Source organism: Halichoerus grypus, chromosome 8, assembly GCF_964656455.1.
Source record: "Halichoerus grypus chromosome 8, mHalGry1.hap1.1, whole genome shotgun sequence".
NCBI classification, from domain to species: domain Eukaryota; kingdom Metazoa; phylum Chordata; class Mammalia; order Carnivora; family Phocidae; genus Halichoerus; species Halichoerus grypus.
This window is the reverse complement of record NC_135719.1, coordinates 41,711,107-41,729,119: the sequence shown is the minus strand read 5'-3', so window position 1 is coordinate 41,729,119 and position 18,013 is coordinate 41,711,107. Positions and strand designations below refer to the sequence as shown.

Here is an 18,013-nt window from a genome sequence, read left to right as displayed (position 1 = left end):
CACCATCCATCCCAAAAGAGAAGGAAATTCAGATTTCCCTGTAAACCTCCCAGAATCAAAAACAAAACAGCCTAGAAATTTCTTCTTTGAAAAGATAACCTTTTAAGAAATCCTTTGTGGGGGGAAGGGCAGGAAGTAGGACATTTTCTAATCATTCTTAAAAAAACAAAAACAAAAACAAAAAAACCCCGAAAAGATTACTAACAGGTAACTGAATGTCTCTGAAAACAAATTCATTGTAACAGCACCTAACCTTTACTGATCATTTATGTGTCAAGCATAGTGCAAAGCATATTACATAATCTAACTCACTTCATTAAAATACAGTCTACTGCTTAAGGCTGTTGTCGCCATTCTACAGATAAGCAGAAGCAGCATGCACACCCTGGCAGTTACGATTCCAGAGTTCAAAACACTACACTATTTTGCCTGACAGTAATGCTTTGTTTACCATGGACAATTAGAACTAAATAATATCCTATATACATTATGTAATCCAAAAATATTTTATGTTAGAATGACTATCACACAGTGTGTTCTACTTTTCCCTCGTCAATGTTCCCAGTTCAGGCCTTTATCAATTTACAACCATCCCAGATTATCTAAGTTACCTATGCGGAAATTCTATGTGGGTCTATGATTTTACAAAGTATTTGGCATTACTGTGACCTACTGTTTTAAGCTAGTGTTCCTAACTAGTAAACTGGAACTTAGTAGATTTCTAGTTCTTACTGGCAGATCCCCAAGGTGGTTGCTAAAACCACACACCCTGAAGATTTTCCTCCCACAGGATGAAAACTAATAGCACTTTCAATCCTTTTCCAGGCAGGGACTTAACAGCATACCTCTGCACTCCTATCTTGTGCATATTCTCGAATTTCAAAACTCAAGGCAAATGACAAGCAGGTCTTTCTCATAAAGAGTCTGATAAATCTTGCAATAAAAATTATTTTACCAAGTCATAGGATGATTATCTTTGTGCTATTTTATAGATTCTGCCTTAAAGAGATCATCTCTTCTTTTGGTCTTATAACTATGGACAAATCTATTAGTATAAATATTTCAATCACTGACTTTGCAAAGTATCCATAGGACCTCTCCGAGGCAGCTATCAAGACTGAGCAAGTAGATCGTGAACCAAAGGTAAGATACCTTGTGCAAAAAAAAAATTTTTTTTGCTTCAGTAGTAGGTCTACAAAAATCATCAATTTTAAAATTCTGCTCCCCGAACCTTAAGGAGTTTTTGAAACAATTAGGAGATTCCCTCCCCTCCTAAACAGCTCTACTTTTATCTAATTAACAAACTGAGATTCTATTTAATTTTTAAATAAAAAAATTTTCAGCTGCTAAAAAGTTGAAAACTTAAATCTAATTCTTGCCCCAGTCTGACACTTAACATATACCACTGTCCAAAGAGGCTTTAATTCAGTTGCAGTGCCCTTACTAGAATCAAAATATTCTGAATCCTGTTCACTAATGTTCTATCCACTAAAGTCTGCTCCCTCTTTGATTCCTCAGGAAATCCCAAATTCCGGTCAAACAATCCAAATCTGTTATATTCTCCTTTCACAGTTACTTATTTGTAATCTGATCATCTTGTTTCAGGTCTTCATTACCTCCTAACTCCATGATACCTCCTAACTAACTCCGTGATACCTCCTAACTCCGTGATACCTCCTAACTAACTCCGTGACACCTCCTAACAAACTCCGTGACACCTCCTAACAAACTCCATGATACTTCCTAACTTCATGATACCTCCTAACTCCATGATTATGTAGTACCTCCACCTCCACAATGAGATGGAAGATCAGGTTATTTACTTACCTAGTCTCCCAAACATCAGCAAAATATTGCTGCTTCTCTTGAAAAGGGACAGCAAAATTGAACCCAGAATGCTTCCACTAAAAATTAACAGAGTTGCCCCAGGAATTATCTACATGGTTACGATATTAAATGTGTGAACATTCAAGATTTCTGACAAAAAATATGTCTCAGGATAAAAAAAACAGTACTATATCATTCTTTTTCATTTAATAAAGCTTTTTCCCTGTTTGGAATGAGAAAGGCCCTCTCAGTGGACCAATTTCAATATAAAGAATTCAGTCATCAGCAATATAATTCCCTTCAGTGACAATGAGTAACAATAGATGTATTCTAGAGGCTCCATATACTTACATAAATGAAAATATATGTCACTCCAATTACCATATTTGAAAAAGGCTATAAATGCCAAGATAAATTATATCATAATTAATACTACTAGAGCTTTACAGTCTATAAATTATATGTCTACATAAAACAAGCTTTGAAAGGATACACAAAAGACTAGTAACAGTGCTTGTTCCTGGGGAGTGGGAATCAAGGCATAAAAGAAGGAACTTTAATATTTTACCTTATACACCCAGGTATTATTTGAAATTACCATGTAAGCAAGTCCTTTCATAATTTTTTTAATCCAGTAACTTTCCCCTTTTTTCAAAAACTTAAATGAAATAACTCCATGTCAAAATGGTTAACAACTATCCCAAGCAGGAAGATTTATCCTCCCTGTCTGCTAATATTCCCTCCTGTAGTAAGTTATATCTATCCTTTGAAAATTCAACCTGATGAAAACTTCATTTTATGTTAGGTAGATATGGCTGACAAGTTTATGTATCCGGTTACCTCAGGCTCACCTTGTACTACTGGGCCTCTCAAGTTTTTCCAGTGGTGTATTTTGAGAATTTAAGACTCAATACAATTCTTGAGCTGTTTCAGTGACAAAAGGATAGTGTTGCAGAATGGTAAGGTGACACTCTAAGACACTACTAAAAACACATTCCACTCAAATTCTTACCCATTCTAACTTTAAAGCTGCTAAAATATACATGCCTGTTACTGAAATACAAGTGCTAGCCATCTCATACTTCTAATGGTAATTTCTCAGCAATTTTTAATTTCTCAGCAATTTTCACTATAGTTTAATGTTGTTCCTAAAGTAAGAACTATTACTCTGTATACTTTTTTTTTCTTTAATGCACATCAAAATTTGCCCTTTCATCCTACAGCTGTAAAATCTGATTACCCCTAGCACCACCCCCACCCCATAACTGAATTTTAATGTCTACCTGCCACTGGGTAGCAAATTATATGCTCCATAGGCAGACATTTCAGAATGTTTCATGTGCACTCCACAGTAAGTGGTAGCTTTGCAGGGAAGCACTAAAATTTACCAACCCACAGCAAGTACCTTATAGTTTATAATCAATATTCATTACTAGCCACCTGCCTAGAATTCTTTCTGCCTTGATGTCCTCAGTTCCTTAAGGAATTAATTTCCTTTGTGACTAGGCCTCAAAGACTAGCTGAGTTGTTTCTGAAAAATATGGACATTATGACCTTGTGGGGATTAAAAATTTTAAGAGCATGTTAGAAAAATCTCCATCATACAATGAAAATCATTAAACTGCTATTAGGAAAAGCAAAAATACCCAGAAGTCACAATATGCAAACACTCCAGCTCAAAAACATGAGTCAACTAAGCTAAACTTTGCATATGACAAGCAGAATAGAATTTGCTACCCCTCTGCCTCAAAAAGATTCAAATACAACAGGACAAATAATTTAAAAGTACCAAATGTTTATCTAGAAACAATGAAAGATACCAGAAGGGATGAGGCCAAGTAGGTATAGGTAAGACTAAAATTAAGACAGAAAAAATAGGGGGGGACAAAAGGACTTAAAAAAAATTAAATATATACCATATATATGGTATTTAATTATATAACTAAAGCATAAAGCTCTTAAAAAGGACTCAAAACCATATTGTGGAGGAAAACAGACGAACAAGAGAATTCTGAGGACAAGAATAAAGGAATAAAGCACATGTTTCTTGTATTGCCTTAAACATTTAGGTCCCTGTCTTAATGCCTAAAGTTAAAAAGAATTTTCTGCTGCTAAAGTATGAAGACGAGATGTACAGCAAGACATACATGCCTTTAAAGCATTTTACAAGAACCAAGAAAATGTGGAACTTTTAAAACATTCACTGAACAACTGGAAGAAAATCACACACGTGAGTTTCCTAGTGACAATCATGTTGCTAAATTTCTAACTCAAGCAACAACTATAAAAATGTCACTACTATAAGCATAATCTAATTTTGAAGGTGCTATAAAGCACTGTAGTACTAGCAATATTACCCCCTCTACCATTACTTCAAAAATAAATAGCACTGCAGGGCACCTGGGTGGCACGTCAGTTAAGCATCCAACTCTCGGTTTCCACACAGGGCGTGATCACAGAGTCGTGGATCAGGCCCAAAGTTGGGGTTTGTGCTCAGTGAGGAGCCTGCTTGGGTTTCTCCCTGCCTCTCCCTCTGCTCCTCCCCACCCCTTGCACTGTCTCTCTCTCAAATAAATAAATAAATCTTTATAAATAAATAGGTAGATAGCATTGCTAAACACATTATTGCTATGCTAAGGTTGAAAACCAACCTGAAAGACTAAGGAGGTTGATTGTTTGGAATTAGCATGTTTAGTGTTAGCATCAGGCTCCAAAGATCTTAAATGGATGATAGGTTGTGTGTTAACCAAAAAAAATCATTTTAATTACTTCCTTGCTTCTATTAAAAATAAAAAGGGACAAATATCTCCCATATTAGAGATTTCAAATTTCATAATCATTTCACTATAAAAACACACAACTAAGCTTTCAGATTAAAAAGTAAACCAAGATAACTGAAAGGATAATAGTGAAAGAAACTGTTATCAAACACCTATCTTGTGTCAGGTATCATGCTAGGTGATTTACGTATGCGATCCCATTCTAACACTACTCTATGAGGTGTGCATTCACCTAATCCACAGATAAGGAAACAAGGATTAAGAGAATTGCCAAGGGGCATGTGGATGAAAGTTTATGCCTTTGGCTCAGGTCATGATCCCAGGCGCCTGGGATCGAGCCCCACATCGGGCTCCCAGCTCAGTGGAGAGTCTGCTTCTCCCTTTCTCTCTCCCTCTGCTCGTGCTCTCTCTCTCAAATAAATAATCTTAAAAAAAAAAAAAAGAGAGAGAGAGAGAGAGAGAAAATTGCCAAAAATCAGGACTCCAATCAAATGTCTCAGGTTTCAAAATTCATAATATAATCCTTTGGTAAAGAGCATGCAAAACGGGGCCCACTGACAGTTTTATTTGACCAGTATTTTTAGAAGTCCAACTTGCAGTGTTTTCACAAAGCATGTATTGTATTCTCCAGTTTAGCAAACGGTACTTGCCTAGCTTTTGCAATAAATGAGTTTGCAGCCCCTGCTCTAGTGCATGTTAACCAAAAGATAAAAACAAGTGAACAGCTGCTCTCCTTGCCTTTCCATTCCTAGAAGAGGTGTGGCTTTGACCAATGGCTGTCCTGGGGACTAGGTACTATAATCCTCTATCTAAGGATACTTACAAGTGGAGGGACTCATAGAAATATTTTCAGTGGAGACTGTTCTGCCTTTGATGGAGCATTCTGGAAATTTGTGGGTATACTTTTGGTTGACACGTGATTGATTACTAGCCTCTAGAGGGTCAGGTCCAGGGATCCTCAACATCCCACAAAATAGGATACGTCTTAAACAACAGAGTTGTCCCTCTTCCTACACTACTTTCAAATGGCATTCAAGATGAAAAACTTGTTCTGAACCTAGAACCTCTGTTTTAAATATAACACACAAAGTATTCTTACATGGTTTTAATCATCACTCAGTTTTCCAGGAATGTTAACTACCATGTAGAGTGAGAATAGACCGGACTTTGTTTCATTTGGAACTTCACCAAAGTTGTTCACCTTCTCAGAAAATGACAGTGTCAACAGCAGTGCCACCTGTGGTATCTGAGTCACCTTTACAGCAAGACTACTGCATCTGTAACTGTCATTCTTGGTTTTTCTTGGCTACCTCACTGCCTTCCTGTGCAGCCATGCCTAAACATTCGGACCAAACTATTGTATTATTATTTTCTCCTTTATATTACATTTAGGGCATTACATTTTTTTTTCTTAATGTGTAGGTAGAGTAAAACATCTATGAATTTCATTCAGGATAGTAAAGGAGAGTTACAAAAATGCGTTAAGAAAGAGGATACAAAAGGGCGCCTGGGTGGCTCAGTCGTTAAGCGTCTGCCTTCGGCTCAGGTCATGATCCCAGGGTCCTGGGATCGAGCCCCACATCGGGCTCCCTGCTCCGCGGGAAGCCTGCTCCTCCCTCTCCCACTCCCCCTGCTTGTGTTCCTGCTCTCGCTATGTCTCTCTCTGTCAAATAAATAAATAAAATCTAAAAAAAAAAAAAAAAAAAAAGAGGATACAAAATATACTTGACTATTGTCATCTATCTAGGGCAAGGAGGGAACGGGCATGAAGGGTAACAGGATGTCCCTACAACCAGATTTAACTTGAGATGACAGCAGTACTGGGAAGCACACTTCAAAGATTATAGAAATTCAGTATCAGCTTTCCCCAGGAGAGGGAGGATAATTCAGTGAAACACATTCTTTAAAAAAAAAAAAAAAATAGGGGCATCTGGGTGGCTCAGTCAGTTAAGCGTCCAACTCTTGATTTCAGCCCAGGTCATGATCTCAGGGTAGTGAGATAGAGCCCACATCGGACTCCATGTTGGGTGTGGAGCCTGCTTAAGATTCTCTCTCTCCCATCCCCTCTCTGCCCCTCCCTCACCTCTAAAAAGAATAAAATAAATAAAATAAAATAATAAAATAAAATAAAATTCACATTCTAAGATGGTCATCATTTGTCAGAAAAACCAACTCTGAAATAATCTTGCCCTTCTCATTAGCATTTCATTTTCCTCCTCAATTTCCTATAAACCACCAGAGTTGCAGTTAACCTATAAGGGTAAATACTTTATAAAGTATAAGGCCCTATAACTCAAAGCTATACATACATGCCACTTTACAATATAGCAGTTTATAAAGCACTTTCCCACACATTATCATTTAATTTAATGAAAACCCTACAGATTAAGTACTAACCTAATTTTAAAAATAGAAACCATGGCAACTAAAATGGAAACAGGAATTCAAGGCTACTGCCAAATCCGTACTTTTTCTATTCAACTACACTGCCCCACAAAATAACATTTTAACACAGTTTTTATTTACATTTTATATTCACAGTGGGGACAGAGTATCAGTTTATCTTGTAATATGGTCTCCAACTGAGTTTAGACATCAAATTTAAACTACACTAATTTTCTAGTTTCATAAAAACCATGAATTATTTTGAACACCTCTTAAAACTGCCTTAAATATATTTAAAATAAATATGTGTACGTATAGGTATGATCATGCTTTATGCTACTTAATATCCTTAATATCATTCACGCTGGAACTTTTTTTTTTTTTAATTTATTTGAGAGAGAGAGAGAGTGACAGCACAAGCAGGAGGGGCAGAGGGAGAGGGAGGACAGAATCTCAAGCAGACTCTCTGCTGAGCATGGAGCCCGATGGGGACTCGATCCCAGGACCGCAAGATCATGACCTGAGCTGAACACCAAGAGTCGGATGCTTAACTGACTGTGCCACCCAGGCGCCCCCACCCTGGAACATACACATTGTGCAATTCTTGTTATTCTTATAGCTGCCTCACCCTGGCCCACACCAAAAGACAGAAGGTAAAATCTCTTATACCAAACTACTAATATAGGGTGACACACCTCTGGTCAAAGACCTTGTAACTAAAGCCCATGAAACCATGATTTTTCTTAGTATTAAAAACTTACCTGTAAAGAAATCACATCCGTCAACTGCAGAGCTAACATCTACTTTCTGACTCTCTAAATCAGGTGGTTATAATTCAGCAAGTGAAAAATTAGAATAGAAACCACTAGGAGGAAAAGAGTGTGTGGTCAGTCACATCTTCACTCATATACATTTCTCTTCTTCCATGCTAAGAATGCAAATATATTCCAAGCCCCAAGGTAAAAATCTGAAAAAGGACAATCCTTGAACGAATAGCCCCAGAATCATCTTTATCATATACCCTCAGGCAATAGTGCCCTAAATTTTAAAATATTTTAGGTAAGGAGAAAAGAGGGGAGTTGATAAAATAACCACCTAAGAGCTTGTGCTCACATCCTTCCTGAAAATAGCTTCAATTTTTAAAGAATAAAAATCCTACCCTGTCAAATATAACAGAATTGAAGAAAACATATATAGAAATTCGAGTAACCAAAATAAAACACTACCCTAAACTATAATTTCTCACACAAAATTTGCAATATGACAATATGCAAATTTTAATATGACAATTTTGGTCATATTAAATCTACTTTAAAAAGATTTATTTTAATACACAAAACTCCCCAAATTATAAGATGCTTTGTCACTTAAGTTCTAAACGGAAAACCAAAATAGAAAAAAAAAAAAAAAAAGACCTTCTAACGTTGCCAGATTTAGCAAATAAAAATTCTTTGTTGTTTATCTGAAACTCAAATATAACTGAGCATCCTACATTTTATCTGGCAACCCTATACTCTGAACTAATTAAAGTGAGCTCTCACCTCTACCAAAGTATTACAGCATCAGCTCCCACTCAAAGAATAGGCTAGGGCTTCTATCACAGCAGAATTTTGACCAATGAAGTCTTAAAGAGTTAGTCTGGCAGTGCTTTATTCCTGTTGATAAGGTTTTCTTTAAGAGCAGACATTTACCATATAAAAAATGCCTACTTTCTAAGAGCCAAAGGTTAAACTTTTACTAGGTTCAATGCAGTATGAACTCTTATGAAGTTTATGGTTCTATATGTGTAAAACCCAAACTGGGAAAGTTTCATAATGTAGGTTTTTTATAACTAAACAAAAAAAATTTGTTCATAAAGATTGATAAACAGAATCCTGTTTTCAGTATGACAGGCAGATCCTAAAAGCTACTTTAATGGATTCCAAAGTTAATCTGCCATTTTTCTTGAATTCATAATCATAGAACTTTAGTGTTGAAAACTAATCTCTGACCCTTCGAAATTTCTGGATATCCCATTTCACTTCGTATTTCCATAAAGGTTTTTTCTATTATTGAGCTCTTAAGCAAGTACTAGATGTAAAGGAAAGAGATCCTCCCTTTTGTTTTATGAGGCCCCTCTCCTCTCAACCAGCTCTTTGCCCTACTTATAGAAAACAGCTCCGACAATGAGTGAGAGCAAATAACTATTCTTCTGCTCGTTTCATTAAAATCATCTTCTTAATACTAAGCCTATACTTTTCCTCCTCATGCTCTAGGCCACTGCTCTTTGATAGAGCCCATCCATCTTTGGAGACTGCCTAATTCCCTTACTTCATTTACACTGCTACCTTGGAAGTATTAATAGATAATCACATCCCCCTAGTGCTCCCTTTTCCTGTATTTAGCTCCTTCAGGCTTTTCTCCTAAGGCTTATGCTACCATCAGTGTAGAATTATTTGCATTTTATCTTAAATGTGGCTGGAAAGTGTCCATAATTATTTGGAGTTCTACCCTAGTAAGAAAACAGTAACACTGTTAGTAGTGCCATTAATTTTGATATGTGATCACTAGGTTATTTTTCTAAGGGTAATTCAATGACAGTTCCCTGGAAGTTATGTGAAACCTCTTTATAGTTGCTCTTTTCTAAGTAGCAGTTTCCTGGTTTGCATTAAGGCCATTTATTTCATCTTCCTTGGTGAATGATTTGATATTCAGCATTAACAAATAGAATTTCAATGCTGGAGCTGCTATGCTATTTTTCCAGTTGTTCCACAATGGTTTCCAACCTGCTGAACTTGTATAATCGAAAAATCCTCAGTTAAATTTAACATATTCCTTCAATCTATGGATTGAAAAGTATTCCAATACTTTTGAAAGCCTTGCTGGCTCAGTCAGTAGAGCATGTGACTCTTGATCTCAAGAGTTTTGAGTTAAAGCCCCACTTTAACTCTAGGCTTTAACACTCTACTTTAAGGCTTTAACACTTTTGTTTGGATGTAGAGATTACTTAAAAAATAAAATCGTTGAAAGAAAGGGACAGGGGGAGAAAAGTATTCAGATAGTTGTCAACACAGGATAAGAACATACTGTTACCTTACTTCCCTCAAAGCAGTGTCTAAAAATGAGTAAACTTGCTATTCTAGCATCTTAAACATGAAAGGCTAACGATTCTTCAGTGATGATTCTGTTTTCTTTTTCCCTCCTTCCCTGTGGCCAGTGCTCAAGTCATTTTGTACCCACCAGCAAAATGCCTCAGACAATGGCATCAGAGTAAGCATTCAGTTCTGAATAAACAGGAAGTGCTCCCAGTCCTGTACTCAACCAATAACTCAAAAGCAGGGGCTAGGGAATAAGGAACAGAAGTTCTAATTTAAAAGGACAACTAAAGGGGCACCTTAGTGGCTCAGGTCATGATCTCAGAGCCCTGTGTTGGGCCCTGGCTTCAGTGGGAGTCTGCTTGAGATTCTATTCTCTCTCCCCCTCTGCCCCTCCACCCCACCCCCCATGCGCTCTCACTCTCTCAAATCTTTAAAAAAATAATAAAAGGACAACTAAACATACTAGAAAACTTATGCTTTGATTATGATTATGATATTCAAACTACTGTAGCTTCCCCTAGTTCAGATAGGAAAAAGTCAATACTATATATGTAATGGCTAATGTATTAATTCAACAACGCTATATTCTCCTTATTAACAGTACATGTTGATATTACTGACAAATGCCTCATGAAAATCCTTATTGTGTTTATAATCATATTATTACAGATTAACATAGTATATAAAAAATAAAACAACCCAAAACTACACCATACTAGAAAATTCTGTTGAGTCTCACCATCCATTAATGAATTATGAAATCGAGCTAGGTCACAATAGTTTTCTTCATATACATTACTGAGTGCAGATATTGTACAAAATCTTACATACTTGTGCTCACTTCGGCAGCACAGATACAAAATGTTACATACTCACGCATATACTTAGTCACAAATAAAATCTGTATTTCTGGATCACAAACAAAAGTGTTAAAGCCTTTTTCTAAAGAGCTTTTATATTTTTAGAATCATTTCAACATAATTGTGAACCAAATCATTTCTATTTTACTAACATAAGCTAATCCCTACTAACTGCATTTCAGCATCTAGAAAATTTTAGTTTGTAATGTTAATTTTTCAAGTTATTCTTAAATTAATAAGCAGCAAGGATGTACTTATAACTCTTGAAACTAGATGAAGAGTATATGGGAGTTTATTACATTACTCACCCTACTTTTTATATGTTTGAAATTCTAACAAAAATGTAAAAAAAGAAAACAAGGAAATGGACCTACTTAACAAATACGAAGAAGTATAATGAATAAACTTATAAACAGAGACTTGAACACACCGTTTCTAAGGACTATAAATCTAGGAACTTCCTTAGATTTAATTCAGGTAATAGATTGCCTTGTTCAACTATAATGGAAAGGTTTAGGTCTAAAAAAATACATAAGAGACAGGAGAAACAAAGCCATAAATAGAAAACAAACCTCCTCAACGGATAATATAATTATTTAACTGTACCTCATTGTCTCTTCACTGCCTCTACAATAGTCAACTACTTTTCCACCAACAGAAAGAATACAAAATATCTACCTACCTGGCAGTGATTTTCATTTCTTAAAATGTTTAATTCACACTGGCAATTTTCCCAGTGAGTTTAATATAAGAACTCTATAACACACCATTCTGCCTTCCTGAAACAAAAACTACAAATGTTGTCTGAAATAGGTTTACAGGCAGTTGGATTTCAAAACAGTGCATGCCTCAAAAATCAGTTTTTCTTATTTCCAGAAAGTAAGTTTCTAAACACTTATTAAAACATAAAGCATTCTCTCCCTAGGCCCTTTACGCATTAGAGGTACCTAAGCTGTAAGGTCAATTGTGTAATTTTAGAACTGGAAGGGAATTTTGACATCATCTAGTCAAAGTGGTTTTCAAATACTGTATCAGGAAGAAAAGAAGAATCAATGGTGTAACAATTTATATACACAAGCACACTTACTTTTTTTACTGCATCATACTGCATATGGAACATCTTGCCTTGTTAGTATTCTATTAGAAAAGGACTTGACATTTTGTCTTGTACAATATTTTACATTTAACCACTTTTAGAAAGTGAGTATACATTTGGATAGGATTAAAACTACTGGTACAATCTGTAACTTAATGTTTTCTGATAATAGAAACTTACATAATATATAGAACCCTGACACTTTCAGAATGATTTCACATCTCATTTATATTTCATTGTCTAGTCAATTTGAAGCAATACTTGGGTGTAATGATATAAATTAAGATAAAACAAAGGGAAACAAAGCCTATCAATACTGATAAATTTCTGGAAAATACCATAAAATATACCACAAGCTTATAATAATTAGGATTATTTGGAAAGAAAGCCAGTCTTAAAACATTCCGTAATTGTTTTCAGAAATGCAAAAGAATGCCATCCACTACTTTTTAGTACAAGGAAATTAACACAAGATGTTTCCATCAAAGCTGACCACAATCTGTTTTAATGAAGAGATAGGACTGGATTTTTAAAACCTGAAACATAAACAAGAAACAAAAAACCAGCAGGTGGGTGAGGAACATTAAACATGTCTCCCACTAACTTACTGTATGCAAATAAATGTGGATACTTATGAAATTCTTTAAACCCCATTTCTACACAGACCAATTAGAAGTTCTGATCAATCAGGTCAAAATAACCTCGTTAATTAGGTTTGATTAATAAATGTATATCTTTGTATTTACATAAAAACAAACAAACAAAAGGCCTACTCTCAGTTTTAGATAACATAGTAAACTGGAATTAGGTACAAATCTTGACTCCCTCTCTTAAATTGAACAAATTCTTGAAAAACAGATAACATTTTATTCAGAAATGTTTTTACATAAGATCACTGCAATATTTCACTTTAAACTCAGTGAGAAGTCTGTGTGTGTGTGTGTCTAAGCCTATAAAATCTAACAGTTTATAAATCAACTAATTTTACTGGAGAGGTTTCCTACCTTCCCAAAGCTAATCCTTACCAACTAAAATTAGGAATTCTGGGGAAAAAAAAAATCCACAAAAACCTCACAAACAAGTTTAAAAATGCATTACCTAAGGTGCTTAAAATTAAATTCCATGTCATCAATGGCATTTTAAAAAATGCCATGTAAAATGATAATGTTTTAAAAGACACACTCAAAGGCAAGCCAATTGTTCACAGGAGGTGATTTTGTACCTTTTTTTTTTTTTTAACATTGATGTGTGAATTTACTTTAGAGGTCCCTGCTCTATTTATTTTCTGACAGATTCCATTTTTCCAGATGCTCCTCAAATGAAGATTTATTCCTGTCTTACATCCCACTTTTCTTCTTGTACTACTGAAGCCTCTCTTGTCTTTCCCTTTCTCTTAGAACTTCATTCTCTACTTCTGATCCTGCCCAGATTGTGCTCTCACTGTAAACAAAAATGGAACAGATGCAAAAAAGTTTTCACATAATTCACCTCTTCCAAAATTTATTTGCATAATTTTAGTCAAACTTTTTTGAACATCTCCCGCAAAATATCCAACAGTCATTGTTTTTCTACACTTCATTTGTGTAGATGTTAGCTACTTGTTACCTTCCCAAACTATCTTGTAAACAAAAACTTTTACATAGATCCAACAAAGTATCAGATTTTACATACATCTTACTTTGAAAAAGTACCTCAAACTAAGTAAATGAAAACATGTCCAAATCATCGGAACACTTATCTGGTCATATCTGTCCATCTTTGCAAACCGGTTAAACAATTACTTTTATTTAAAAAAATAATAAAGACAATACAGTAACATTTTGCCTTTTACTAACGTCTAAAGATATGCTCTATAGAGAAAATACTTCACATCAAAATTGTATTGAGAAAAAGAAGGATTCCTTCAAGACAAACTTGGCTAATTTCTCATGAAGATTTGAATAACTCAAAGTCAGACCTGCAATGATCTTCACTCTTAATTCATGGTAAATGTTTGGACTGTGGAGCAGTCTTTTAGGGCTTTTATTTCCTTTTGTTGTTTTAAACCTTGGTGTATTAACAGGTCAGGTCTATTAAGTCTGACAACACAAAAACCCCATCTGCATCTCTTTCTAATTCGAAACCAGTAACCTTGAAAAACAAAGACTAAGAGCCCAGGAAGAATCCTGACTTAGTAACATGGCCTTTCCACTGGAGACCCAAGACAAATTTTTCATGCCTAGGTGCTCCATTCTATCAGTAGTGACACTTATCAGTTGCCTGAGAGACTGGAGGCTTATAATCCTTAGGAAATGCTTTATTCCAAGGCAAACTATTTCTTCTGGTCATTTAAAATCTTATTTGGATTAATTATGTTAAGATCTCTTGCTTGACATCTGGCATGTCATTTGCACCACAGATGCTGTAGGTAACATCTGTCTTCTGTCACTCATTTCAGTTCACCCAAAGAAGAGATGCATAATCAATAGCAAGTACATGTCTAAAAACATACGGAGAGAAAACTGCCAAACCACCGAAGCAAACAGCACTCAACAGAAAAGAAAAAGATTTGTGAATCATCTATTGCTAATACTGGCACTGTTACATATGACAATGTTCACAACTATCTAGTATCACCCAAGCAAAACGGTTTCTTAAAATTTCGCTCATTAATAATAAAATTCATTAGACTCCTTATTTTCTCCCACTAAGCACTGTTAATTATCAAATTTTATATTTTCAGTATGAATACACTGCATTTCTACACTCCACTCCACATTCATTCATTAGTTAACATCTCCAACACTCCCACTGTGTGCCAGGCACTACATTCAGCTTCTCTTTTTCACAACAATGGGATTCTATGAAAAGATGATACCTAACCCATATGAAAGATATTTAGTTCACTGAAAGAAAAAGAAAGGCATAAAATCTCCCTGACAATGAAAATATAAACTTCCTCACCAGAATTTGCAATTGCAGACGCAGCGCAGCTGGTCACTTAAAGTTACATAAGCAAAAGCACAAATCTCTCTGTTCAGGGCCTTCAAAATGGCCTACTTAATTTTATTCAAGATAGTGAGCAGCATTAACAATTATGTGCTCAACATATACATGATGAAAAACAAGTAATAATGCTACTTTTTAAGGAATAACAACAGTAACAGCGAACACTATAGTGAGCATTTAGTACATATAGTTACTGTTATGCTACATAATGTAGCATATGGCACATATAGTAACATATAGTAACATATGTTACATATAGTAAAAATTCCCTCCCTACTGAAACCCACTTATATGCCAGGCAGAAATGTAAGTGCTTCACAGCCATTATCTCATTTAATCTTCACATCATCCCTAGGAGATTGGCATTATTATAAATTTCCTTTTACAGATGATAAAACCGAAGCTTGGAAGTATTAAGCACTTTATACAAGATCACTTAGCTAAAAGAGCTGGGACTCAAACCCAGGTCTATCAGGATCCAAAGGCTGTGCTCTTGATCCCATATAATACGGCTTGGTTTACCCTTATTCAATTTTTAAGTCTAAAGGTTTTGAATGTTTTATCAGAAAGGTTACTTTTTAAAAACAAGTTTCTTCCTTTAAAATGAATTACATCTTTCTTGATACATACAAAAAAGCAACACCTTAACTAAGGATTTTACTTTAAGCTGTGGTCCTACAAGTCTAAAATTTGGATGAGAAAGTCTATCTGAATGTAAGCCTTGAGTCTCTATGGTAATGGGTCACAGTTGAGAAGCAAGAGGTCTTGAAGGTCATCAAACTCTTCATTTTAGGAAAAAATCAAAGAGACCTTTTGAAAAACATTCATAATCAGTCTAAACTACCACATACCTAATCCAGAAACACTTAGGTTTGGAAGGTTTGTTTTTTTTTTTCCTAAGTCATCATTTTAAATAAATAATCTTAACATTTTGACATCATACAAAGCATGGTATCCATTTCTGATGCACTATAAAATACAAACTCCATGACAAAAGGTCAGACTCTTATAGGGTTATTACCAGTTGAAAGCATGAATCTTATCATAAAACATGTTACAGGAAGCTATAAAATGGCATCCTTCCCTATATAGACTCAAACACACAAAAACACAGCCATTTCTTCCTTAAATTAAATTTACATTCATTTGGGTCAACTATAGGGCTAAGCTTCACTTCACCAGTCAGGTCATATGACTGAATTCAAGCTCATTTCAAGGAAAAGCTGCACTATGCCGTATTTAGAACACATATCACTGAGAATAGCCAGTCGAGTCTTTGGTAGGCCTATCCAGAAACATTGCTTTAGTTGCTAAGAAACTACAATTTCGCCGTATTATAAATCATTGAAAGAAGCTAAGCCAAAGCACAGAGATTAAACATGTGAAGATCAAGAATCTCTCACCTATCATGCCAAATGAAACCATGCTATTTCCACAAATCAAATAGCTGAAATTAGTATTAGGCTCCTTTAAGTCATACTGTTAACACAGACTAAAAACTGAGACGAATCAGACTAACTCTACCCCGCCTTCCACAGTGGCCTCAAGCTTTGGAGGAAACTGAAAAATACCCAACCGACTTCACATACTCAATGCTAGAGACTGAAAAATATTTCCTTCCTGACCCCTGCAGTGATAATTCAAGGCCATGAAGCATACATAAGATTTGATTAGTGCAATCTGGTACAACAAACACTTATATTTAACTGATGGTGCTTTTTCAATCGTTTATTGATATATTTTCACCATAATCTTCAGCATTTTAAGCCCAGACTCTCCATAGGATACTTAACTCCATTGGCTCTATCATTGATTTAAAAAAAAAAAAAAAAAAAATGAAAGCCATTAAATTCCAACTATTCTAACAAGAGTAATTTTAAATTGTTCTAGTATAACGAGACACTGAGGAATTAGCAAAAATAATTTCTAGTTCACTCTCTAGTAGGGACTTCTCATAAATTCTTTCCTATAAAAATATTTTTAAACCTCTTAAAGGCTGTTTCCACAAAAGCAGAAACTAGTTCACAGTATTTTTCACCTCTGAAAGATCAGTTCAGCAGCTGAATTGTAACACGTCTTCACCAGTCAGAATCTTTTTTGTCTTGATCCCCCATCACCATGATTTCCCACGATTTCTCCATCTTCTCTAAAGAGCTTCAGTTCAAAACCTAATTGTTTCCACTATAGACTGCACACATCTCAGGAACTACTTTCGTGGTCCTCAGAAATGATGTCTGTTCTGCTTTGAAACTTTTAGATCTTTAAAACCCACTTCTTCCATCTCCCTCTCTTCAGTCAGATTCAGTTCCACCACTGCAGTTCCAGTTATGTGTCTCTGTCTTCCCAAAGGCCTAAACAGTATCATACAGCACTCGCCACAACTCAGCTCCTCCCGTCCCTAATATACCCTCCACACTGCAAACCAACATTACACCCCCGGCTTCCTGCATTTTACTCCCTTCCCTTATTTTGTCTTTCCCCCACCCCCATCTCTGTACCTAGGCACCCTTATTGCTCTAATAAATATTTCCCCTACCTCCGTTTCAACCCTTTCTCCCCATCCTCTGCTCATTTTTCCTCTCCTTATTTAGAAACTCCTTTTTGCTCTCCCAACCACTACCCTAGAATGCCCAACACTCCACCCTCCTTAGCAAACCCAGCCCTCTTCCCCCATCTCGTTGAGAGCCACAGCTGCTTCTCTTTCCAGATCCTTTACTGCAGCCAACCCACTACCTTAGCTTTCCACCTACCTTCCCTCCACCTCCATATCCAAGGTTCCCTGAGTCTCTACCCCTCCTTGGGGCTCTAGTACTCTGCTCAGTATTCTTCAGGACTCCCCTCCCCCCAGTGTCTCCCTTATTTTTTAAGGATGTCACCGGTTTCACGGGGCCCCCGTAGAATCCTAGATAACCCCAGTGCCTGGGACCCCCATTCTCTTGGGGAGCCTGACTGACACCAGTCTCGTCGCCTTAAACACAAATACCTGTCTTCTACCACCTT

At 35.9% G+C, this 18,013-nt stretch overlaps 1 protein-coding gene across 3 annotated transcripts in view; it reads right to left on the bottom strand.

The window, feature by feature from the left end:
- Positions 1 to 18,013, bottom strand: part of NPTN (neuroplastin) — a 68,676-nt gene that overhangs the window by 50,075 nt on the left and 588 nt on the right. The window lies entirely within an intron of this gene.